This window comes from Lissotriton helveticus, chromosome 3_1 (assembly GCF_964261635.1).
Source record: "Lissotriton helveticus chromosome 3_1, aLisHel1.1, whole genome shotgun sequence".
Taxonomy (NCBI): Eukaryota; Metazoa; Chordata; class Amphibia; order Caudata; family Salamandridae; genus Lissotriton; species Lissotriton helveticus.
In genome coordinates, this window is record NC_136061.1 from 655054388 (window position 1) to 655080338 (window position 25951).

Here is a 25951-nt window from a genome sequence, read left to right on the forward strand (position 1 = left end):
GAAACATTTTCTTCCGGCACAGACAAGGAGTGAGAAACAAACGCTCCAGTGGCCTCTTCACCAGTCAAACACCTGAGTTAAAACTGCCCCTAAACCCTTCCCCCTAGCATCAGTAGTTCTAATGATGTGTGTTTCTGTATCATAAACTTGTAAAGGAAGAACGGTGGTACTTAAATCCTGTTTTATCCTCTCAAAATCCTTTTGCAAGTCATCATTCCGGATGTATTCCTGTTTTAATTTCAGTAATTGCCTAAGATCATGTGTCTTCATTGCAATATTGTTAACAAACTTAGAATAGAATTCTGCCAGCCCTAGGAACGATCTAACCTCCTCCTTGGAGCTTGGAGCTGGTCTTTTGCTGATCGCCACAATTAAATCTTTCATGGGGGGGTATACCATCACCTCATTTCTCATGGCATAAATAAGTAACTGACCTCACTGCAAGCCTGCATTTTTTTTAAAATTCTGCTGTCAAACATTTCTCTGCAAGATTTCCCAGAACTGTATTTTACCTCAAACCGTGTTTTGATTTGTCTTGGCCCATCACCAGTATATCATCTTGAAAATGTGTCACCCCCTTCATGCCTTTAAAGATCTTTTGCATTAAGCATTGGAACACTGCAGCTGCTGACACAACACAGAACGGCTTGCAAACAAACCTACAGCAACCAAAAGGGGTGATGAAAGCTGTCAGATTCCTACTGGTAGGATGTCGCTGAACCTGGTAATAGGCCGATGTTAAAGCAATGGTGGAAAACTATTTTATTCCTTTAGATTGTGACAAAAGTTCATCGATTTTGGACAAAAGAAATTTATCAATCACAATACTCTTGTCTAGGGGCCCGATGTAGGTAAATCTGATTTACCGACTCTAGAATACCGAATTTTACCGATTCGGTATTCTAGATTCGGTAAATCAGATGTAGGAAAAAATTCGGTAATTTTTACCGAATTTGTATGATTCGGTAATTATCGAATCAGTATTTACCGATTCGGTAATTGCCATTGATTTCTATGGGCCTTGAGGCCCATAGGAATCAATGTCAATTACCGAATCGGTAAATACCGATTTGGTAAAATTACCGAATTTGCAAAGGGGACAGGGTGTCACTTTGACACCCTGTTGCACCCCTGATTCTGGCTTGTGTGCCATGTGGCACATATACATGCCCTTAGGGTGTACATGCACAGATGTGCATGTACACAGGAATTCGTTATTTACCATGATATAGTATGTCATGGTAAATAACGAATTCTTAAGGGCCGGTGGCACTGTTTTCAGTGCCACCTACATCACAAATTATCAATTCGGTAAATTGACCGATTCGGTAATTTACAGAATCTGTAAATTTACCGAATCTGTAAATATACTGAATCGGTAAATTCAAGGCCCCCTACATCTGAAACTCCAAATACCGGTCAGTACGGCCGAAATCGGCCGTTACCGACCGGTATTTGGCCTCCTACATCTGGCCCCAAATCCCTAAGGTCAATGCATAGACTCAAAAGGCTGCCCGATTTCCGTGGGGCAACCAAGGGAGCCAACCATTCTGCACTCTCTGCAGGCTCTATTATGCCTTTGTTCTCTAGTGCATCCAATTCCACCATGACCCCTTCCCGCACACCAATGGGAATGTTCCTAGCCTTGTGACACACAGGTACAGCACCTTCCTTTAGTAGTATTTTGTGGACAAACCCACACATGTTCCCTTCCGTGCCTGAAAAAACAATGAGAAATTGCTCCTTAACTTTCTTTTACGCATGACTCATTATGTGTAATAAGTAACATTATCAGGTCCCTCTTGTTGGGATCCAGAGTCATTCCTAAAGCTCCCTGATCAACCCACCCAAACACGGATGGTCCTTTTTTTGCCACATATCATTTCCCTCGAGCTGATCTGTCCTTACGAGAGCAAGTGGGTGACCTCCCGTAACTACCACCAACTGTCCTTGCTCCCCCACATTTCAGAACCTGTAACATCCTGTTACGTTGGAGCAGTTCAAATTTGTAAATGCCCTACATAGTCTCTTCAAGAGTGTGAAGCACTATATAAGTGCAGCCATAATATGGGAGCTAGATTTTCTGATGCAGCACATTTTAAAACTCTTCTAAGCACGACACACTGACACTGCGGGACGATATTTAGGTGGGTGTTCCTTAGGATCCTAAGTGGGCTGATGCTGGTGCTGCAGGGTCAAGAAGTGGTTGCAAGAGCCAGGATATTTCATGAGCAGTACATACTACAGAGCGAGGTGTACCTTGCTTGGTTCGCTTCTTGAATGAAGACTTGACTGAACTACTGCTGTGCTCTGGGTATTTTGGTCTTTGGCTTCAAAGAGCTTGTCCTTCAGTGGAGAATGTATTTCGTTTGTAGGTTGTGATTAGTTTGTAGAAGAGATCATAGGTCCCATTTTGGAGTTTATTGTAGGGCCTCAGGCAACGTCTGGGTGGCCCAAGAAGCTTTGCATCCCTGGAGGGGATGTGAGCCAGAAACTAAGTGACCAGGAGTCTCTGGGTCCCAGAGTCTTGGTGACCCAGGAATGTGAGTGGCCTAAAAGACACTGCAGTCCATCCGGTTCTACAGCACACAAAGATATTAAGCCAGCCGACTCTACTGAGAAGGCTTCTGAGTGCAGGAGGACTGACTGAGTCTGTTGTCTAGGCAGTTATCAGCCAATGAGGCTCTCAAGTCCATGCATATTTCAGCACAAGAAGATCTTACCCAGGTGGCTCTGTGGCCAGAGGGATTCTATAGTCCTTTCAGTTGTTGAGGTGACGACTGGGCAGTCCAAGCAGATCTACAGCACCGGAGGATCTTATGCACGAGACTCTTCAGTCAAAGAAGGCTGGAAGACGTCTGTTGTCCCTGTGGCTGTCAAGGCCAGGGTTCTAGAAGAACCAGAGGGCCTGGGAAGTCTTAGCTTTTCGGATCCTCATGCTGTTCTGAACAGTAGGTGTAGCTTGTGGTAGATTCAGGGTTCTGTCCTATGATGCCACACTCATCTCAGGGAGGTTTGTGATTGGCCTTATGGGACTGAGCTTGCATTCATTATAGCCAGATGTTGGGTCAGGGTCTGTGGTTCTGGACACGGGTAGGAGTTCACAGTGGTGACAAGCCACAAACAAGGTGCAATGGCAAGAGTCAGTCATGCTGGACTTGTGGTTGATGCAGGATAGCTTCATGAACCGGGTGCATGGGCTTACAATGGTGAAAGCCAAGTCAATGTGCCTTAGTGGTGTGACTAGTCAGCCTTGCATCTGCTAATTCGTTTTTGCTGATAGAAGCCTTATGCCCTGGGCATAGGGGTTAACAAAGGTGTAAGGCCCCCAGCTCAGGATGCAGTGCTTGTGTCACATGCCTGCCTGGCATGTACCAAGTTGGTTCTCAATCATACTGCTTGAAACTGTGAACCTGTCACATGGCTGGGTTAGACACTCAGAGAAACGCAGCCATTCTATATATACATGTTCCAGCGCTAATGACAAGGGTAACTCGTCATGGACTTTCCATTGATTTCAATGGAAAGTCAATGGAAGCTCATCAGGTGCCTTAGCAGCCAAGTGGTTAAGTTGCCTTCTTTTCTACACATTGACTGCTAACACCCATTGGCTTGTGTGACTGTGCAGTATAAGGTTGCTTGGTAGAACACACATTTGCTTACATTTCCACTTCATCTAAACATTATCACAATATATTGAACATTCTGTATAAGGGATAACGTTCACAGCGCAAATGTTGTTGTTTGTTTATTGTCTGTAAGGCGACATGTCTATCATAAGAGGATGAACAATGACAGCTTGGGCGAGGTCTCCGCACGGAGCATGGATCTGTTCTATTATATAAACAAGAGCACTTCCGTGTTCAGGAAGAGGAATATTCGGCTGTTGCTGTTCAGTGAAGTCTCAGCCCAGCTGATTCTTGGTTACCCTCTGCAAAGAGGGATGTCCAACTTGTGACCAAGATGGGGACCTGCATACACTCACCTTCAGGTAATGGGGACTTAGATCATCCAGTAGGGGATTTTGGCCGATCGCCCACCCTAGGCAACTAGGTTAGGGAGCGCATAGTAGGTTGTACACTTTACACAGTACCTATATGCCACCACACATTTACTTCTTTAGCACAATGGTGGATTTGTTTTTATCCTTTTCACTGTCCTCATATTGCTAATCACTTTCATTTGCTTTTGTCTATTAATCATTGCAGCACATATATTTTACACATGAATCACAATGGTCTAATACATTTTGAAATGCCTCTTTTGTGTATTTTTTGTGTATCTTCCTTGGAATGCACGAATGACAGAGAAAGGGTTCTAGATTTGTTACCATGATTCCTTGGGGAGTCGGGGTTGTCATGTTCCGAGGTTGCCCAATCCATTTGTTACCCTTTCAGGTGTTGGTGTACTTATGGTGGCACTGTGAGCTAGCAGGACTATAGGCCAAGATATCCTGCGGAGGAGTTTTTACACCCTCTCGGGATCCATCCCAACGTTTATGTTGTCCAACAAACTCACAGTTCCTACAGCAGAAGTAGAAACCGTACGACATGGCTCCACCAACGTTGGTAGTTTTGATTCTTATGTAATGGATTGCCTGAGTAGTTCTCTTGTCTATACCCAAGGACCCCTACTCACCTCTTAACTGGAGACATATGTGGGGTTAGTGAAAAATCCAACTCAGCTGACTAGGTAACTCCTATGTATGTTGTTCAAGCTTGAACATTTCAAAGGATCAAACCGTTATGTTACCCTCTCTAAATTCCATACATAACGATGTCTGGAGAAAATTAACTCAACATTGCTAAGAACTGCAGTTACTAAAAAATTGCACCAACATGCTCTCGCACTTATGGGTGGAGGTGTTATCTTCGTGCGTGAGGCTCACAAAGCATATAGGACAGAGGTATTCTATACATGGATTAATTCCCAGCAGCAGACGACACAACACGGCTGTTTCACAGCTACACACCAGCTGAAGTCCCAGATAACTATACACCATATTAAGAAATTGAAATACCATTCACATACCAAGAACGCAGAAATTGGTGTGAAGGTGCCCTACCACTTACAACAGAAGATGTTAGACTAGGTCCCTTTAGACCCCTTAGCAATGAGGAAGTAACCTGTCCAGTCTTAACCTGTTACACAACACATCCAGATGTCGATAATTTGGCAACAGCCCAGTTACAATGACTGTATACAAATGTAGTAACTAGATATATATATGATATTCTATATATGTGCAAAATAGAAGCAGAGAACTCTGGGTTGTTCTCAAGTTTAGGTGGGAAGCAGCTCCTGTATAGAGCACCCTCAACACAAGCGACACTCTAGATCTGCTCACCTCACATGTCTGCTTTTCTATCAAAGAGTTTAAGCATAGGATTAGCACAGTACCATCCACGCTGAGATCGAAAGGGACAAAGTATGTTGCCATTTCTACAGCAAAGTCTTTAAGCTTAGGACTAGCACAGTGTAAAATTACTGTAAAATGACTAAAGCCTTTTACCACTCCAGCCACATTATTAAAGCTTTGAATTGGTAAAATACCAACCAAGCCAACCTGAAATGAATTAAAGCAACCCCTGACACGTGTTTCGCTCTCATTACAGCTCTTCAGAGAGGTATATTTTTTATTTATTTATTTGAAAAGTTTAATATAGCGCTGGCTAGACCCGGAGGTATCAGAGCGCTTTACATGGGATCAGCGAGTTACAGGTTACATAGTTACATCAATTAAATCAAAGAATCACAGAGGGAGGTGAGAGGGAGGGAAGGAAACTCAACGGGCAAACGAGGAAAACAGTGTCAGATGACCGGCTGGGTAGGTGACCGCCGAGGGGGTGAAACCAAGGACAGACTCCTCTATAGCTGCATATGACAGCTCCACCGGGCATCGGCCAAGGTTGCTCGTGCACCGAGGTAAGTACAAACAGTTTTGGTACCCGCACAGAGTAACAGGTTATATAGTTGCATCAATTAAATCAAAGAATCACGGAGGGAGGGAAATACCAAGGAGAAATGAGGAAAACAATGTCAGATGACCGGCTGGGTAGGTGACGGCCGAGGGGGTGAAACCAGGGCCAGACTCCTCTATAGCTGCATATGACAGCTCCACCGGGAATTGGCCAAGGTTGCTCGTGCACTGAGGTAAGTACAAACAGTTTTATCTTTGTCCAGACACAAGGGAGCACCCACTATAAGTCAAAACAATATCCTTTCTGGCATAGAGTGACGCATAAGTCATGCAAAAAAGAAGCAGGGAACTCTGGGTAGTTCTCAAGTTTAGGTGGAAAGCAGCGCCTGTATAGAGGACCCTCCACACCAGCAACTCTCTAGATCTTCTTACCTCAAATGTTTGCTTTTCTATCATAGTCTTTAAGCATAGGATTAGCACAGTGCCATCCACTTATACTGGGTGCTCCCTTGTTTGTGGACAAAGCTATACCTCTGAAGAGCTCTTTGTTCATTTCAGGTTGGCTTTGTTGGTATTTTACCAATTCAAAGCTGTAATACTGTACCTGCCGTGGTTCTACTAAGAAGAAGTGGTATAATAAGAAGCATTGGCATAGCCAATAGGGCTCGCCTTTGGGACCTTATAAGTGTTTAGCCAGAGCTATTGGCTTTGCTAATGTCTTTAAGCTATGTTGTAGAGCATTGTGGCTGCTGTACAGCACATTGAAAAGTTATTAAGAAAAAGTGTTATAAGCATTTTTATTACCTTATATATAACCAAGAAGACATTATGTACAACTGAGCAAACCGATTGAAAAATGAATTAACATAAAAAAATGTCTTCTTGTTTTTGTGTCCTTGCAATGCTGGCAACTTCTTCCTACCCGTTCTAATGTTTGTTTGTTATAGCTTTCTTTTGTTATGGGGGGGGGCAAGAACAATGGGAGGGTGGAGGCTGGGAAATGGTGCCTGAATGACAACACGAGCAGTGGACGGCCTCTCGGGGAGAATCAACAGATGCCAGATTCAGAAACCAGACTGAGTGGTGCTGAGTTATGCTGAGGCAGTGCTGAGGCGATGCTGAGGCGGTGCAGAGGTGATGCTCATGTGATGCTGACTGATACTCAGGTGGTGCTAGATGGTGGAGTGCTGGTGCAGAGGTGAAACTCAGGTGATGCTGAGTGATACTTAGGTGCTGCTGAGTCATGCTGAGGTGGTGGTGTTGCACCGGTGCTTAGGTGGTGCTGAGTTGGTGTTGTGCTGAGGTGATGCTGCACTGATGAGTAGGTGATGCACTGCTGCAGAGGTGGTGCTGCCTTGATGCTGAAGTGGTGATGCATTAGTGCTGAATTGCTGCTGAGGTGGGGCTGCACTGGTACCAAAGTGGTGCTGCTCAGGTGCTGAGTTGGTGCTGCGCTGGTGGTGGTGCACTAATGAGGAGGTGGTGCCGTGCTGATGCTGAGATGGTGCTGTGCTGATGTTGAGGTGGTGCTGTGGTGGTGCTCAGGTTATCCCCAGTGATATTGAAGTGGTACTGAGTCTTGCTGAGGATTATGCTGAGTCATGCTGAGGTGGTGGTGCTGCACTGGTGTTCAGGTGGTGCTGAGTTGGTGCTGTGTTGAGGTGATGCTGCGCTGATGCTGAAGTGGAGTTGCATTGGTTTGAAATTGCTGCTGCGGTGGAGTTGCACTGGTGCTGAGTTGGGGCAGTACTGGTAGTGGTGTGCTGATTTTGAGTTGGTATGAGTTGGTGCTGCACTGGTGGTGGTGCACTGATGAGGTGGTGCTGTGCTAATGCTGAGGTGGTGCTGCACTGATGCGGAGTTGATGCTTCACTGGTGATGGTGCACTGAGGAGGTGGTGATGTGCTGATACTGAAATGGTGCTTTGCTGATGCTCATTGTAGTGCTGTGCTGAAGCTGAGGTGATGCTGCGTTGTTGCTGTGCTGAAGCTGCACTGGTGCTGAGTGATACTCAGGTGGTGCTAGGGTAGTGGTGTGCGTGTGCGGAGGTGGTGCTTAGGTGGTGCCGAGTGATACTTTGGTAGTAGTAGTAAAATCTTTATTCGGCTTCAATTTTCCATGAAAAACCATAAAAGCATTTATACATTTCATTTACAAGTGTTTTAACAATACTATTGCATATTCAATTCATTTAAAATTTGTGATGATGTTACTCAATCAGGACAATTTAATAGTTGTAATTTTAAAGATTAAGCCTGTGTTTAAAAATACATTTTAAAAAAGTACTAACGGTTTTACTTACATATTCTGAGCTTAAAAATTTTAGCCACAGCATAGCGGGACAGCATTTTCTAAGGCCTAAAGTTCTCAACAGGGGGGTTAGCCAAAGCCTGCGGTGAGCGGAGTAATATTTACAAAACAATACAGTGTGGATTGTGGACTGTTCGGATAGTTCATCACATGGACAAGGCATTAAGCTCTCTTCCCAACTGTTTCTATTTGGGAATGCTACAACCCTGTGAAAAATATTCAACCTGAATCTCGCTAATAAGAATCGTTCAAACTGCGAGTCAACATAGGTTTATTTATTTATTTATTTGCGGGTTTATAACGCGCTTGGATCACCTCCCAAAGGAGTATCTCCGCGCCTTTGGCATCCTTCCTACACATAGACAGTGAGTACAAGTTCTATCTAATAATTTTGAAATAGAAAGGTTTTTAGTTGTTTCCTAAACGGAAGAAATTCCTTGCAGAGTCTTAAAGCAAGTGGGAGGCTGTTCCACAGCGTTAGACCCGCAATTGAAAGGGCTCTACCCCCCTGTCTGATTTCTTTTTTGCTCTTGGGACCTGCAACAAAGCTTGTTCACTGGATCTTAAAAGTCGCAAAGGTTTATAGGGAAGAACTTTATTCATCAAATACCCAGGGCCTTTCTTCTGAAGACACTTATGTATTATGCAGCAAGTCTTGTACTTCACCCTTTGCTTGACAGGAAGCCAGTGCAGGGTATTCAAGAGGGGTTTGGAGGGAGTGCGAGGGGGCCGGTTTAGCACAAGGCGGGCCGCAGTATTTTGGACTACCTGCAATCTGGCAATTACTCCCTCATTAGTTGATAGGAGCAGCCCATTACAGTAGTCCAAACGACTCAACACCAAGGCCTGCACTAACGTCCTTCTGGTAGAGTCAGGGAGCAAGGGAAACACTTTCCTAAACATTCCGATGACATGGAAACAGGAGCTCACCACTTGGTTGCTGTGTTGCTTCAGGGACAGCTCCTGGTCCATACGCACACCGAGATTTTTTCCCACCTGTTTAGGCTCCGGGACAGGTCCCAAATCCTGTGGCCACCAATCAGGGGACCACAGGAGTTTGGCCTCACCGAACAGCATCACTTCCGTTTTTAGCAACATTACATTGCAGGAAGTTAGATGCCATCCAGTGGGCCACTGCCTTCATCCCCTGGGAGAAGGAGTTCCTGACCTCATCGGTAAAGTGTGTAAAAGGGAAGAGGAGTTGGGTGTCGTCCGCATAAGACACAGGGATAAACCCATGGGACCTCATGATGTTCGCTAGGGGGGCCACATAGATATTAAACAAAGTAGGGCTCAAGCAAGAGCCCTGTGGCACCCCCTTCGAGATCTCCAACTCCTCTGACCGATAGGCACCCAAGGTGACAGTTTGGGTGCGGTCTGTCAGGAAACTCCTCAACCACGCTAGGGCCTCACCTTCCAGGCCGATGTTGATAAGCCTGGTGGTCAAGATGTCGTGTGACACGGTGTCAAACGCCGCGGACAGATCAAACAGAACCAGGATAACAGAGTAACCTTTATCCTGGAACATGTGTAGATCGTCCACGACTGACAACAAGGTGGTCTCGGTGCTGTGTCTCGGCCTGAAGCCTGACTGGGATGGATCCAGTCCATCTGTCTCCTCGACATAATTGGACAGGTGTCTATTAACAAATTTCTCAATCACTTTACCTATAAAGGGAAGGAGAGAAATAGGTCTCAGATTCGTGAGTTCCGTCCAAGGAATGGTGGTATTTTTCCTCAGCGGTCTCACAAGTGCCCTTTTCCAGTCCCTCGGGACCTCTCCCGTACTTAATGACAGGTTGATTAACTTTCTGGGCCCAGAACCTCCGCCAACATGGGCATAATGCGTGCAGGGATGAGGTCCTCGGGACTACCACTCTTAATCTCAGTCATTAGAGCAGTGACTTCCTCTAAGGAGATAGGGGGAAAGTTCTTTAGGTACCTAGCATGTAACTTGTGTTGTGCCTTACTATGGAAAGGACTATTGGGATCGGCCGCCTCAGTGTTCTTTGAGGTCATTATTTTTGCATAGATAACATCTATCTTCCTCATAAAAAATTGAGAGATCCCATCGCATAGGTCTTGAGATGCAACATCTACGGTTTCACATGCCCCAGGCTTAGTAAAAGTTTGCAAGATCTTAAATAAAACTTTTGAATCTTTTCCTGCCTTGGTGAGTTGCATCGCAATGTGGTTTTTCCGAGCTGCCCTTATGGCCTTGTGATAAGACCTGAGAGCGGTTATATGGTGTTGTTTATCCTCCAGTCTCCGAGACTGTCTCCAAACTTTTTCTAACTTTCTAGTTTTTTGTTTCATCAGTCTCAGATCCTCGGAATACCAAATTTTTTGTTTGACTGCCTGGCGGGGTTTATATATTTTCAGCGGAACAATGTAGTTGATTGCCTCGCTAACTGCCTTTTCAAACCGTTCGAGTTCATAATTCATGGTTCCTCTATGATCATTGATCAAGGGGGCTTGATAAGCTTCACGAAAGTTATCCGTTGTTAATTTGTGCCAGGGTCTTCTTTTAGTGGGCAAGGGCAGCTGTATGCGTGGGTTATCCATAGCATCAGTGTAGAATTTTAAAATGAAATGGTCAGTCCATTCGACCTGGGTGAGGGGCATACACGTGGTTCTAGGGGAGTTGGAAAATACTAAGTCCAGAGTATGGCCAGCCTCATGTGTAGGTCCCTGATTATTCTTTGTAAGACCTAAATGTTCCATATCCATTAAGAGGGTTTTAGCTTCCATGCATTTCTCTGAGTCGGTATGCATATTAAAGTCTCCTACTAATAGGAAGTTCTGCTTATCTTCTATAAAAGGCGCAAGAGCCTCCATGAGTAGAATGGAAAAATGTCCACTAGTACCTGGGGGTCGATATAGTACTGCACCCTTTCTAATTTCCCTAGATGCGGAGATAAGCTTAAAAATCAATAATTCCATCCGCGGGGTACTAATTTCCTCCAAAATGGTGATATTTAACTCCTCCTTATATACAATTGCAACACCCCCTCCTAACTTAATAGGGCGATCCATTCTGACTATCTTATATCCCATAGGGATCCCTAATGTGATGGCAGGAACTGAATGCGGCTTAAGCCATGTCTCTGTTAAGAAACATAAATCCGGTTTCTCTGTAGAGATCATGTCCCATACCTGTATAGCATGCTTCACCAGCGAGCGCACATTAAAAAGCAGGTTTTTGCTCCTCAAAGGGGGATTAGTGCTCTTAGCTGGGATATTACTATGTAAATCACATCGTCTAGTGGCGGGGTCCCACTGATGGCAATTGACCACTGCATCAAGGCAGAACTGTGTGCGACAAATATAGCATGAAAAGGGTCCCTCCGGATCAATTTGTAGGGCACCGTCGCATATATTAGAAGCTTGGTCCCTGAGCCCTAATAATACCTGTGAGGAGTAGGGTAGGCACCTGTAGCCAATATTCCTCTTGTTGGTTGGGGATATTAACATGGTCTCCTTAAGTATGGTTCCATTTCCAGAGTCGTCATGACCGCTAGAGAGTGCTGTACAGATGGTTTCTTAATCTCCACAGTAATACGTAACTCTTCGAGATGGCTCAGCGCCTTTGCCTTGAGCTCTTTCTTTGGAATTCCAACAATTGTTTCCGGGCTGTGGTAATACTCGGCCATTCCTAGATCAGTGAGAAGGTTTTTTACGTATGTTAACCAATCTATTTTATCTGCACGATCTAGGGTCATACAATCCGCAGCAATATCTTTAGTGAGAGTATTCTTTGTTGATACCCATATTCTGCGCCAAAGAAGTACAGGTTCAATTTTGGCCAGGTCCTCGATATGTGGTAGTCCCAATTCTGCGTGAGAAGCAAAAGTGGATACTCTTTTAGGAACTGACAGTAAAAATCTTATAAAAGTATTCTCCGCAACCTGAAGAGCTTTTGTGTGTTTGTGGCCCCATAGACCCGCCCCATAAAGTGCGATGGAATGGCACTTGGCTCTATAGATTTGGAGTAGTTCAACCGGGGGCTTTTTCCCTAGTTTCTGGGCGAATTCCATAAGAGCAGCGATGGAGCGCAAAAGTGGTGCTTACGCGCTTCTATGGCCGCTCTCCAGTTGAGCTTCTCGTCTATCATAATTCCTAAGTAGGGATATTGAGAGGTAGATTCTAGTTTTTCATTATTTAGGATGATGCTTTTTCCGTATTTCCTGGCCCGGCCTGCTACCATAACATAAGTTTTCTTAATGTTTATATGGAGGTCTAGGTCGCTCATAAATTTTGCATAACTATTCAAGGATTTTTGTAGCTCACGTGGGGTGCGTGCTAGCATCACCGCGTCATCTGCATACAAGAGCGCGGGCACCAGTCGATCTTTTACACGGGGCAAATCCAATCCCCCCCTCAACATCTCTACCTCAAGGCCGTTGGTATAGAGGGAGAAGAGGAAGGGGGCAAGGACACATCCCTGCCTGACGCCGCGCTCTACAGGAAAAGATTCTGACAGTTCACCCCGTACTCCAAAACGCACCCTCGAGGAGGCGTTGGAGTAAAGTTCTCTAAGAAAGGTCACAAGAACCTTGTCCATTCCCATGTTGGTCAATACTGACCACAGTTTTGCATGGCTGACGCAGTCAAAAGCGGCAAAGAGGTCGACATATACAATGTACAACCTCTCGCGCTTTGCCGAGACGTACTTTCCCATCAGTAAGGCCAGGTTCAGGGCTTGTTCCGTTGTTCCGTGGCCCTCCCGGAAACCATACTGGATATCCGAGAGGGTCCCGGTATCGTCCGCCCACTCCTGTAAACGCTGGAGAACCACTCTGCCCAGTACTTTCCGCAGTGAGTCCAGGAGGGAGATTGGGCGATAGCAGGTCACCTCCTCTCGATTTCCCTTCTTAAAGATGGGGACCAGAATTGATTGGGTCCAGGATGTGAGTAATCCACACTCCATTGCTGCATCGAACACCCTTTTTATAATCGGGGCCCAAAGATCTAATCTAAATTTAAAAAAATCAACTGGTACCCCATCCAGACCTGGGGCTTTTCCACTCTTACTGGCATTAACTGCGTCTATTACCTCGTATAGTCTGACTGCCAGTGGGATTGGGAATGGATTATCCTGATTTATGCTGTTATTTCTTTCTCTGGGAGCTACTGCTGGTGATTTGCCAAAGATCTTTGCAAAGTGATTTACCCAGGTTTGTCCCTCAATAGCTACTTCTAGACTTGGCTGGTCTTTTAAATCCGTCAGGAAAGGTGCTTTTACCACTTTCCAAAATAGTTCGCTATTTTTGTTTAATGAGCTTTCATGCAGCTGGTCCCATAATGCCCTTTTTAGCTCTTCTTTTCTCGCTTTACACACCAACTTATACACTATTCTCAGGTTCCTGACCTCCTCTTTGTCTCTTATTGTTTGTGCTAGTGCTCTCTTTAGCTTTTTATGGGCTGCTGAGCAATCATAGTTAAACCATCCTTTTCTTTTTTCCATGGTCCCTTTCTGCTTCACAGTGAGATGTTCATTTACTTTATCTATGATCGTCTTAAAGTGGGATAGGACTTCCTCATCAGTAACCTCCATGTCTAAGCACTTCAGTATTGCTGTTTGTGTTGCAATTACAACCTTATTTGTCAGCTCATTTGGATCAATCTTTCCCCACCCAAGAGTATAACCATTTATTTTTGTAAGCTGTATATTATTCTGGGAGAGGGTGGACATTAAGGTTTGGGCTGATAACTGAGATTGGTCCAGAATTAAATCAAAGAGTAAAGCTGAGTGATCGCTTAGGGTGTTAATTTTTGCTCTGAAGTTCAGGGTCCTGTTTACAAGGGTCGCTGTGATGAGGATATAATCAATTGTGGTTTCACTTCCCCTTCCGAGGTAGGTAGGGTCCAACTTCCCAAGTAGAGGGTTTGTTTGGTTTAATATTACTAGGTCCAAACTGGACATGGTTTCATTTAAGAAGTCTCCCACCAGTGAGTGGCTAAAGTGGGTTGTTTGTTCTTCTGTTTCATGCCCCATGCCACAAATATTGCTGTTTGGGCTTTCGCAGGGGTGGTGGTTAAAATCTCCTCCCCAGACAATACTCGGTGATTCTGACCCTTGTATTAGTTTCATATCACTACTCAGTTTCTTGCGTAAAACCCCCAATATTTTTATTCTCTCGTTTTCCGCTAGATTGTCATAAATGTTAACGAGAAGAATAGTCCTCTTTGTCTTGAATACCAATCTCAAGATCTGATAATGGGATTCTAGGCTAAGTGGAGTAACTACCAGGCCAGGTATAGTATTCGATATGTAAGTTATCAGCCCACCTTTAGCTCTCCCATGGGTTACTGCGATTCCTGCTGAGAAGTAAGTTTTATACCCTATCAGATGCATTTCTTTCGTGAGCCAGGTCTCCTGGAGAGCTAGTACTTGAGGTTCTTTGGCAAACTCTAAAATGCTTCCATCCAGGATTTTATCTCGGAGGCCTGCACAATTCCAAAACATAATTTGAATTTTTTCTCCTCTCGTGTCGGAGACCTGATTTTCATTTGTCCTGTTTGCCTTGTTTGGAAGAGATGCCTCCACCTCCCTGTTATGTTCCTCGCGAGCTAAAGTAGATGTATTACTAATGTTATTCACCCTGGGTAAGTTTTCCCGCTCCCTCTCAGATGGTTGATTAGGTTTAGTCAACTGACTATGTTCTTCAATGCTACAATTTTCAACAGTGATGTCTGGGATGATACCACCAGCAAGAGTACCTTCTTTTGTCATGGTCCAATCTTGAGTCAAGGGAAGGTTACTATTAAGTCAATCTACACCTTCTAGGCCGCACAGTGTTGAGAAGGGATTAAATGTTGGAATATTAAACTCTGAGAATGGTGTTTGACAGTTGTTATTCAAATTACTCCAGTATGTCTGAGAGTGGAGTGGTTGCGGGGGTTGATTAAAGAAATGATTCTGAATAGGTTGATAGCCTACTTCTCTCCACTCTGGACGATGTCTTCTTAATTGGAAGTGTTTAGAATTATTTATCAGTTCTCGTGGATAGAAGTAGCTAACATAGTGTGTGGAGATATTATCTCCGCCTATGGCCTCATACCAGTCTCCTAGAGTTCTTACCACCCTATGATCCTTAAAATTAATGATTATCACATCTCCCCTTTTGTCTTTTGGTCTTGAGCCCACCCACACCGCACGCCTTACTGACAGGATTTCTCCATTTACATGTGCAGGAAGGGGTCTGTTCTGCTTCAACCAATAAATGGTTTTGTTTTTTAATGCATGATAGTTCTCTCTGGCCCCTTCTGCTAACTCAGGGACTCCTGTCAGGACAATTGTATATGGAGCTGATTCCGGAAGTAAATCAACTATCCTGCGTCTTGGTCTTTTTAAGTATTGTGTTGACTGCTCGCCCGACTCTCTAGTTAATATATTATTCGTGGGCGGATTGGATTTTATTGTTGGTAAGGGAGGATTTGCTTGTGTAGGATTCTTTATCATGGGGAGGGCTGGACCTGAGGACTGTGATAATGGGTTGGTAATTTTACTATGTGGTACCAAGGCTGGATTAGCTGTAGGAAGATGTAAGAGGGAGGTATCAGTGGTCACCGAAGGAGGTCCCAAATTACGTTGGGGGGTTTGTGGAATAGGGTGTGAGGTAGGAAGGGGTTTGGGCTCAGAGGATCTGTCTCGGGTAGTAACCGATGTTTTCATACTGCTCAATGTGGCCTCTAAAATAGTGAGCCTAATCTCCACTTTCTTTATGCTCTCGCTAATAAGCAAAAGCAAAGATCTAAGCAGGAATTCCAGGTTTCCTAATGGAGCGACAGGGGGTAATACATTAGATGGATCAATCACGGGGACTTCCTCAAGATCGATAGTATTGACACGTTTATCAGGGGGAGAATTAGACACATCCACCATCGAACTGCCAAGATTTGGGGCGGGCTTACTTTGGTGGTGCACAGGTGGTGCTGAGTTGGTGCCGGGCTGCGTTATACTGCACTGATGTGGAGGTGGTGCTGCACTGATGCTTAGGTGGTGACAAGTGATGCTTTGGTGGTGCACAGGCGGTGCTGAGTTGGTGCTGGGCTGAGGTGGTGCTGCACTGATGCGGAGGTGGTGCTGCACTGATGCTGAAGTGGAGCTGCACTGATGCTGAGCTGGAGCTACATTGATGCTGAAGTGGAGCTACATTGATGCTGAAGTGGAGCTGCGTTGATGCTGAATTGCTGCTGAGGTGGGGTTGTGGTGCTGTGATGATGTTGAGTTGGTGCTGCACTGGTGGTGCTGTGCTGATGCTGAGGTGGTGCTGCACTGATGAGCAAGTGGTGCTGTGTTGATGCTGAGGTGGTGCTGTGGTGCTCAAGTGGTGCTGTTATGATGCTGAAGTGGTACTCAGTGATGCTGAGGTGGTGAGACATGCTGAAGTGGTAGTGCTGCGCTTGTGCTCAGGTGGTGCTGAGCTGGTGCTCAGGTGCTGCTGAGTGATGCTGAGTTGCCTGCTTCCTGAGGTGACGCTGTGTTGATGCAGAGGTGATGCTGCACTGATGCTGAAGTGGAGCTGCGTTGGTGCTGAGTTGCTGCTGAGGTGGGGCTGCGCTGGTGCCGAGGAGGTGCTATACAGGTGAATCGTACATCGTTTCTTTTCCTATCTGGAACAACTTTTTTCTCCAACCCAGAAAGCTTTTATTAGCAGTATATATAATATCCTGCTTGAGGCACAAACAGACATCTTACAGTATCTTTTACAATAGATGACATTTTCAAGAGGATAAATATGGCTTATAAAATAGTCAACGTTTCATGATTCATCACTTAAAATTAATTCAAGATATCTCTAATACACCAAGAAGATTTTACTCTTGGGGGAGCTGTGGAAATGGTCAGGGTTTCTAGTGCACTGCCCTGATGCTGATATAGCTCATATGTTTAGTCATTGTGTTAAAATCCACGGCTAATATTTTTCATGAATTTGATGGACTGCTCCGCACTGCCACCAACAATAGACTAAATTCATTTTGCTTGATGTCTCTTCAGAAATGATGCCTAAACACGAAGGTATCATCTTTATGGCAGTACTACTGGCTTACATATCCCCTGCTACATTGGCTAGATCATAATCCTCCGTGGGTGCGTGATAGATAGTTTCAGATTTTGGATGTGTATAGGGTAGAGATGGCCATCGTTCATATCATGCCTGAGCGTGGTTATCCGAGACCCTTTCTTTACTTTTTTCTTTAGTTTCTATAAAACATATATATATCTTGTGATTTTGATTTTTAAAAAAAATAAATCTTTTTATTAACAAAACCAAAAAGAAAAACATCAGGTGACATTCGCCGCTCCCATATTTGTCATATTATACATTTCCATACTTCAAAATAATACAAACAGGATAGCGTTAAGGGATAAAAGGGACTCATGCGCCACCACTTCATCCTGACCTATCGGGGGACACAAATATCTGCACTATATCAATTCCAGGTCTCCCAGATCTTCCTCTACTTTGCAGGACAACCCCTGGCAACGTAAACCCACCTCTCCCTGTACATGCACCAGTCCAGGTCGTCCATCCACTTCTCGACCCGGGGCGGTTGGTTAGCACCCCACATCTGAGCAATATTACGCTTGGCTACCATACATGCCAGGGTAACCCATTGTCTCCCATACGCACTCAGATCCGTAGGCTCCCAAGCATTCTGAATGCACCTGCGGGCCTCCGGTGCTATCTCCACCCCCAGCATATCTCGCATTGTATCATGAATCTTTACCCAATATTCCTGTATCTCTGCACAATGCCACAAAATATGCATAAAAGTTCCAAGCTCCCCGCACCCCCTCCGACATTCCCCACTCTCCGTGCGACCCATGTGCACCAGCCGGGGCCCCGTGACATACGACCTGTGGAGAATCTTTAGTTGCACTAGCCTGAGTCTCATTTGAATAGCCACCACCTTTGGAGAGGAGACCGCCTCTCTCCAGTCCTCGTTATCCAGTTCCAACCCATCTGCACCCCTTGTGTCCGAATAGTTGCCAGCGGGTCCTCCACATTATTAATAAGTTTCTTATATATTAGTGAAATGGTCTTTTCCGGGAGATGACCGTCTAGCACTCGATCTTCCAGGGGGTGGCATCTGGGAGCGTTGTGCCTCTGGGGATGTGTGTAAGTAAAGCATGCCTAACTTGGAGGTAGCGATAATGCTCACTCTCCTGATGGTGGTATTTTTGCTGGAGGGAACCAAACATGTGAACTGTGTCCTGTCCCCAAACATCCTTGATCTGCGTGATCCCTATGAGATCCCATTTGTCAAATCCCTTTGATTTCCACAAGCTGCCCAGCCTCTCTGAGTTCCACAATGGGGTGGTAAGTGTGAGTTTCCCCTCCCACTTAAGATGTTGATTAGCCGCGTGCCACACCTGCACCGCATGTGCTGACGGCCCAGCGAGGGGGAGCCGGTTGGATCTGGCATATAGTGCCCTTGTGAGGTCACCCCCCTGGCACCTGCCAGTGGTCCATCGCGTACCCGGGGTCTCCGGGAGGCCCATATATGGCATGGTTCACCGCCGCTAATTGGGAGGCCCAATAATATTTCCGCAGATCTGGCAAGCCTATCCCACCGTCATACCAGGGGAGAGTAAGCTTGGAGAAGGCGATGCGAGGCTTGCCCTCCCAAAGAAGCTGCCTCTGAAGGGCCTCTATTTCCCTGAAGTAGGATGATGGTACCGGGTCCATTGCGTTCTGAAGCGCGCACAGAAATTGGGGAAGGGCCATCATCTTAAAAAGCACTGCCCTGCCCAAAAGGGAGAGCGGGAGTGCCTTCCACCTCATCACATCCCCTTTAAATAGAGTCACTGGGGGCCCAAGTTTTTGGCATATCTTAACTTCGGGTCTAACGTCACAAAAATGGCGAGATATTGAAACCCTACCGGTTCAATTTGTATCGGGCAGGAGCTCGGGACTACTGGAGGATCCCCTCTTAGGACAAAAAACACTCATTTCGATCAGTTAATTGCTAAGCCAGAGTATCGCCCGAATTCTGTATGCACGTCAAGAAAACATATCAAGGATCCCCTAGGATTGGTGAGGTAAAGCAGGATATCGTCTGCATATAACCAGATCTTGTCCTCCCACTCCAGCGTCCAACAAAGGCCTCTGATCGACCAGTCCCACCGGACCCACGGCGCCAAAGGCTCGAGAACCAGGGCAAATAAGAGCGGGGACAAGGGACACCCCTGTCTCGTGCCTCTGCCCAAAACGAAGTCGGCAGACCTTCGATTGTTCACCACAACCCTGGCGAGCGGATCGGCATACAAGAGGCGAACCCAATTAATAAACTCTGGCCCAAAGCCCATCTTCCCCAGAACTGCGAACAAGTAGGGCCACTCAACCCTGTCAAAGGCCATGGTGCCATCCAAGGATACCAGTACCGCTGACTCCTGTAGCGTTGGGGCCCTGCCCAGTATCCCGTGCAGCCTCCGTAGGTTAAGGGCCGTATTGCGACGCGGCATGAAGCCAGATTGATCCGGGTGGACCAGGGTGGTAATAACTTTAGCTATCCTCGTCGCTAGTAGCTTTGCCAGGACTTTAGGCTCAGCGTTTAGCAACGAAATGGGCCTGTAGGAGGAACAGAGCGTCCTGGGCTTAGCCGCTTTATGAATGACAACAATATTCACTACTCGCTGGTCGTACGGGAGCTGGCCCCTCTCTTTACTCTCTACAAACATGGTGCGAAGAAACAGAGCAAGCCTGTTTGCACTCAGTTTATACAGTTCTATAGGGATACCATTTGGGCCCGTGGCCTTCCCGGAGCGCACTCCTCTGATGGCCTGTGCTACTTCATCAGTCGTGAGTGGGGAGTCTAAGTATTTCTGAGCATCTTCCGATAGCGTGGGCATCTGGATGTCATGGATCATGGCCGCGTTTTCCTCCTCTGTGTATACCCCAGTGGACGTATACACTTCCCCATAGTATTTCGAGAACTCATTTGCTATGGTTTGCGGGTCAGTTATCTTCTCAGAATCACCTCTCTGCAACTCCTGTACTAGCCGCAACACCCACTCTCCCTTCTCGAGCCACGCTATCAGTTTGCCTGCTTTATCACCGTGTTCATATATCCTACTCTGAGTTTCACAGAGTTGTAACTTGGCCCTATCTCTAGCTAAGCCCCTATACTCATCTTGGAGGAGTTTCAGCCGGTGTGTACCTTCTGGAGTCGCGTTCTTAGATACCTCAATCGCCATCCTGATCACCTCTGCCCGTTCTATTTCGGCCCTACGTTTCCGCTTCCCTGAGACCAAGGACAAAACCTCCCCTCTAATGACAGTCCTGTACGCCTTCCACAGAGTCTGTGCTGAGTCTACAGAATCCGTATTCTCCTGAAAGTACATTTCCGTACTTTTAATAATTTCCTTCTTGGTGGCGGGGTCTCTCGGGTGCCACACATTTATAGGGGCTACTCTACCTACATCAGATTGGCCAGTTTCCAGCCAGAGCCAAACCAGTGAGTGATCGGATATTCCCCTTCCCAGGTGTCACACCTCCCGAATCGCCGCCGCCTGGGTCGCCGGTATCAGTATATAGTCTATTCTGGATAGGGCATGTTGTGTGGCTGACACGTGTGTATAATGTACCCCGCTGGGGTTGTTCAACCTCCAACCATCGATAAGCCCTGTTATTTCTAAGAAGTTGGGAAGCCACCTCTGTGCCTGCCTCAGGACTCGGGCAGGGTGTCTGTCTACCTCTCCATCCATCACCGCGTTAAAGTCCCCACCCATCACCAGTAGGCCCATGGGCAACGTCAGGAAGATTGCACCCAGGTCTCAGAAAGTGTCAGTTTGCAGGCCCGGTGGAACATAGACAGATATGAAAGTGACCGTCTTCCCTTCCCACTGCCCCGATACGCCAATGTATCTGCCTCGATGATCACTCCATGTGGCCTGTATGGCTAGGGGAAAGGAGTTTTTCACCAAGACACCCACTCCCCTAGACCCCTTGGTGAATCCAGCATGTGCCACCAGCTTATAGCCCCCTTTGTGTAAGGCCATGCAACGATTACCAACTAGATGTGTCTCCTGCAGCAGCACTACATCAGGGGAATGCCGCCTAATCAACTGGTTCACCATTCCTCTCTTAATTTTGTCTCCGAGACCATTCACGTTCCAACTAATCACATTTATCCCCGATCCTCGTCTAACAGTTGACATTATAGTAGTAATGAATCAGTCCAATCATAGCTATGTCACCGTGTGCAAAAAGAAAAAGAAAATGGATTGGAAATACAACTGCACACAATACAATCCCAATATCAAAAAACCCCATTCCTCTCAAGCCCCCTCCCCCCTCCCTGCACCATTGCATATGGCTGTTGCCCATCACCAACTAGCAGTGTGCCTGTCGCCCAAATTCTAACCTACAAACTAACTAAAAGTAGTAAATAGAAGGAGAACCAATGCCCCCCCTCTTGTTCCTGTCGATCATCACCACCACCTCGGTTTCGATCCTCTGGCTCACTCGGATGCCTGCTGTCCAACCAGTCTGACACCACCTCAGGGTTATCAAAAAAACAGGCCTTCCCGTTGAGTTCCACACGCAGGCGGGCCAGAAACATCATAGCGTATTTCAGTCCCTTGTCCCTGAGTTTCTTCTTCACCGGTAAAAAACTCTGTTGTTGTTTCTGCACCATCTGAGTAAAGTCTGGAAAAAAGGAGAGCGTTGCATTCTCGAACCGTAGGAGGGACCCCGCTCAAGCCACCTGCAAGATCACATCCCTGTCCTGAAAATTCATGGGGTGAGGGGGGCCCCGGGCCTTCCCCCCCCCCAGCACTCTGAGCGTGCACAACTGTGAGAAAGTTACTCAGTCCCTTGGGCTTGAGGTGGTTAAGGACAATGTCTTCGACAAACAAATCCGGAGCCTGGCCTTTTGATTTCTCAGGCACTCCAAGAATGCGTAGGTTGTTATGCCTAGCCCTCCCCTCGTATTCATCAAGCTTGCGATCCGTCAGTGCGCGTGGGGTCTTCAGGTCTCTTACCTCTTGCTGCAGCACCGCCTCGTCATCAGTCAGACTGGCAGTCTTGATATCAAGTGATTTGACTTTCTCACTCGCCTTTGTGAGATCCGCCCGTATCAAATGTACCTCAATCGTGACTGTGTCCAATTTATTATCCATAGCTTCCATTTTTTGGCCCAGTGATGCCTGGACCCCACTTATGGCTGCCATGACATCCGTGAGTGTTGGCTCAGTGGGAGAGCCCGTACCATCTCCTCCCGCCGACTGAGCCCTCTTCATTTCTGTAGGGGAGCCTTTATGCATGGTATATCAGTCCAACTTATTGGATTGAATGTTTTTAGACCCTTGGTGGATCTGGGCAGGGACTTTTCTGTGTCCGGCTTAGTCGCCATCTAAACTCCATTGCTTCGCCACTACCAGTCACTAATCAGAGGGATACACCCAAGGACCAGGGTCTTAGGGCTCCCCGCGTGTCTTCCGGCCATCCCGTGTCCAACCGCTGTGCCGCTGCGTCCCAAGGAGTCTCAGCAAGTCAATATCCAGGCCCCCTAGTCACCAAGCGGGGGGGGCAGTCGTCGGGGCCAACGCATCTCCTAAACTGATCATCCGACAGTACAATGGCCAAGGTGCAACACACTAGCGCCCACACCTCACGCCTCACAAAGTACGCAGTTTGATTCACCTTTCCGATAGTGGGGCACAGAAACTGTAGGTGTCACCGGGCCACTCTTCTCCAGACGTTCCACCACGTTCACAGCAGCCCGATACCTCATGCAACCCCCAAATCCAGTTCCTAGGATCAAAGGGTCCGCTGGGGGCCTCACTCATGTTGCGGTGTCACGCAGCCTCACGCAGCTCCCTGCACCGTGTTTGCAGGCAAGTCACACCGCGGCACCTCTCCACCTCGGCAGGGGTCTAGCATGCATGGTCTGGGAACCTCCTGGGTCACTCCTCCCCAACTCTCCACAGATCTCCCCTCCGGAGCTGGGCGTCTTCGCGACCACTGCTGCCCGCCGCTCAATACGCAGTGCCGGCTCTTTCGTGCATGCGGGGTGATACGGGACAGCTATGTCTGCCTCAGGGGGCCAACATCTCTAACCCACTGCCCACCGAAGCCACTGCACTCGGTACACTCCCACCTTTTGCCGCTGCTTCCAGTCTCTGCCAGCCACTCCACGATGCAGCGCTCCCTGCCCACGCAAGGCGCAGGGTTGCTCCTCTCTCCAGCCTCACGGGCCTGTCCAGACAAACCTCACGGTGCCAGGGCCTCTTCACAGCGGCACCGCACCCATGGTATACTCAGCCGGGTCCCCAGCAGTCCCGGACAGGCGTCGGATAAGTTACGGGCCGGACCAGTGACTTCTGGTTTTGGGCAGCGGGCTCTTCAGCCACTCCAGCCCCCGGCTTCTAAGGCGGGTAGGCCGCCAGCCGTCGGACGGCATATCTTCCGATCCGAGCCACGCAGGTGGCCCGGAAACACAGCGGGGGACGCCGCTTCCTCTGCGCAGTCAGGGAGGGGGGTTATGCTGCAGGATTAATGCCAGGATATTAAGGCTGGATAGGGAGGCCGGCGGAGCCGAGCTCTCACGCGGCCATTTTGGTCTTGTGCAAGGCTCCTCCCCTGATTTTGCTTTTTAATAATGTTTTTCATAGTATATTTTAACCTTTTAAATACGAAATATTTATTTCAAAAAATAAAAATTAGGTTCGTATCCAGGTCATCTTTATTGTTGCAATGCTTAAAGGTATGGAAGAAGTGATTCCTGCCATGCCTTGTACCCAGTGGTCACAGTGGGGGAAAAAAGTAGGGGAACTGTGGGTGGAGAATCAGAGGGCGGAAATAACCAAAGGATTGGGTCAGAAGTGTGGCAAGGAAAACAGAACATCCAAATATTTTGTATTTGTTTGGCATTTCACTGTCTAGTTACAGCTTATCACGTTATTTAATTCAACCAATGGACACACATGTTTATTTAAGGCTTAATATCAGTTAATGACATTAAAATACTGCTGAAACAAGGCCAATGAATGTACCAATTGGTGAGGGGGACTGGCCTCAACGGGCCGGTGACCTCAGTGACAGAGTCACTGTTGCTCTAGACTGTGCTGCTTCGTAGGCCTGCCCGCAGGACTGGAGGTGAAGTTCAGTATGGATTGGGGTGGACAGTCCTTCAAGGTTAACCTGCACTTGTTACCGCTAGGGTCTACCTGCTGGGCTAAGACACCGGGGCTTCTTAGGTGTAGGGGAGTCTTCTAAGGTCAAGCATTGGAATGTGCTCCCTCAGGAGAGTGTTCTAGACTGGTCATGAAGGCTGAACCTGGTTCCCCTGTTTCAAATTCGATTCAGAAAGGGGGGTGGTGATGAACAGAGTGCCTGAATTAAGCAGACCACTCTTTCCTTCCCAGTCCAAAGATCAGGGCTTGATCCATCACCGTTTTTTAGCTCACTGCACCATCCCAGCTCAGAACTTGGCTATATGCAAATTAGTCTGTTCCTGTCCCAGTGCATGATGGGAACAGGGCAAACCAAACTACCAAGCCAATTCTTGTACTGGGAAGGAAACAAGCTTCCGGGGACCGGTTTCTGCCATTTCAGGCGTCGTCGGCCCGGCTTGCTTGAATCCTGATGGTGCAATGAGCAAGGGACTCACATCTGAGTATACCCTTCCACGCTTATGGTGGACAAAATGATTCAGAAAAGGGGGTGGTGATGAACAGAGTGCCTGAATTAAGCAGACCACTCTTACCCAGTCCAAAGATCAGGGCTTGATCCATCACCGTTTTTTAGCTCACTGCACCATCCCAGCTCAGAACTTGGCTATATGCAAATTAGTCTGTTCCTGTCCCAGTGCATGATGGGAACAGGGCAAACCAAACTACCAAGCCAATTCTTGTACTGGGAAGGAAACAAGCTTCCGGGGACCGGTTTCTGCCATTTCAGGCGTCGTCGGCCCGGCTTGCTTGAATCCTGATGGTGCAATGAGCAAGGGACTCACATCTGAGTATACCCTTCCACGCTTATGGTGGACAAAATGATTCAGAAAAGGACTGGGTAAGAGTGGTCTGCTTAATTCAGACACTCTGTTCATCACCACCCCCTTTTCTGAATCGTTTTGGCCACTATAGGTGTGGCAGGGTATACTCAGACATGAGTCCCTTGCTCACTGCTCCATCAGGATTCAAGCAAGCCGGGCCGACGAGGCTGAAATGCCAGAAACCGGTCCCCGGTAGCTTGTCTCCTTTCTAGTGAAGAATTGGCTTGGTAGTTTGGTCTGCCCTGTTCCCATGATGCACTGGGCCAGGGACAGACTAATTTGCATATAGCCAGGTTCTGAGCTGGGATGGGGCAGTGAGCTAAATAACAGTTCAAATACCAGCAGTCTTTAGTGCCATGGCCTGGTCATGGGAGCTACAGCCATCCATGTCGAAAGGAGTACTACAAGAGTGTGTGTTTTTCGGTGTTCCAGTAAACTAGCTTGCACAAATGACTTCAGATAGTACAGTGTGTTAATGATGTATGGATGCAGGATGGGTGGGTGGATGGATGGGTGGATGCATGAATGATGGATGGATGGATGGATGGATGGATGCATCAATGATGTATGGATGGATGCATGCATGAATGATGTATGGATGGATGCATGCATGAATGATGTATGGATGGATGCATGCATGATGGGTGGATGCATGATGGATGGATGGGTGGATGCATGAATGAATGATGTATGGATGCAGGGTGGATGGAT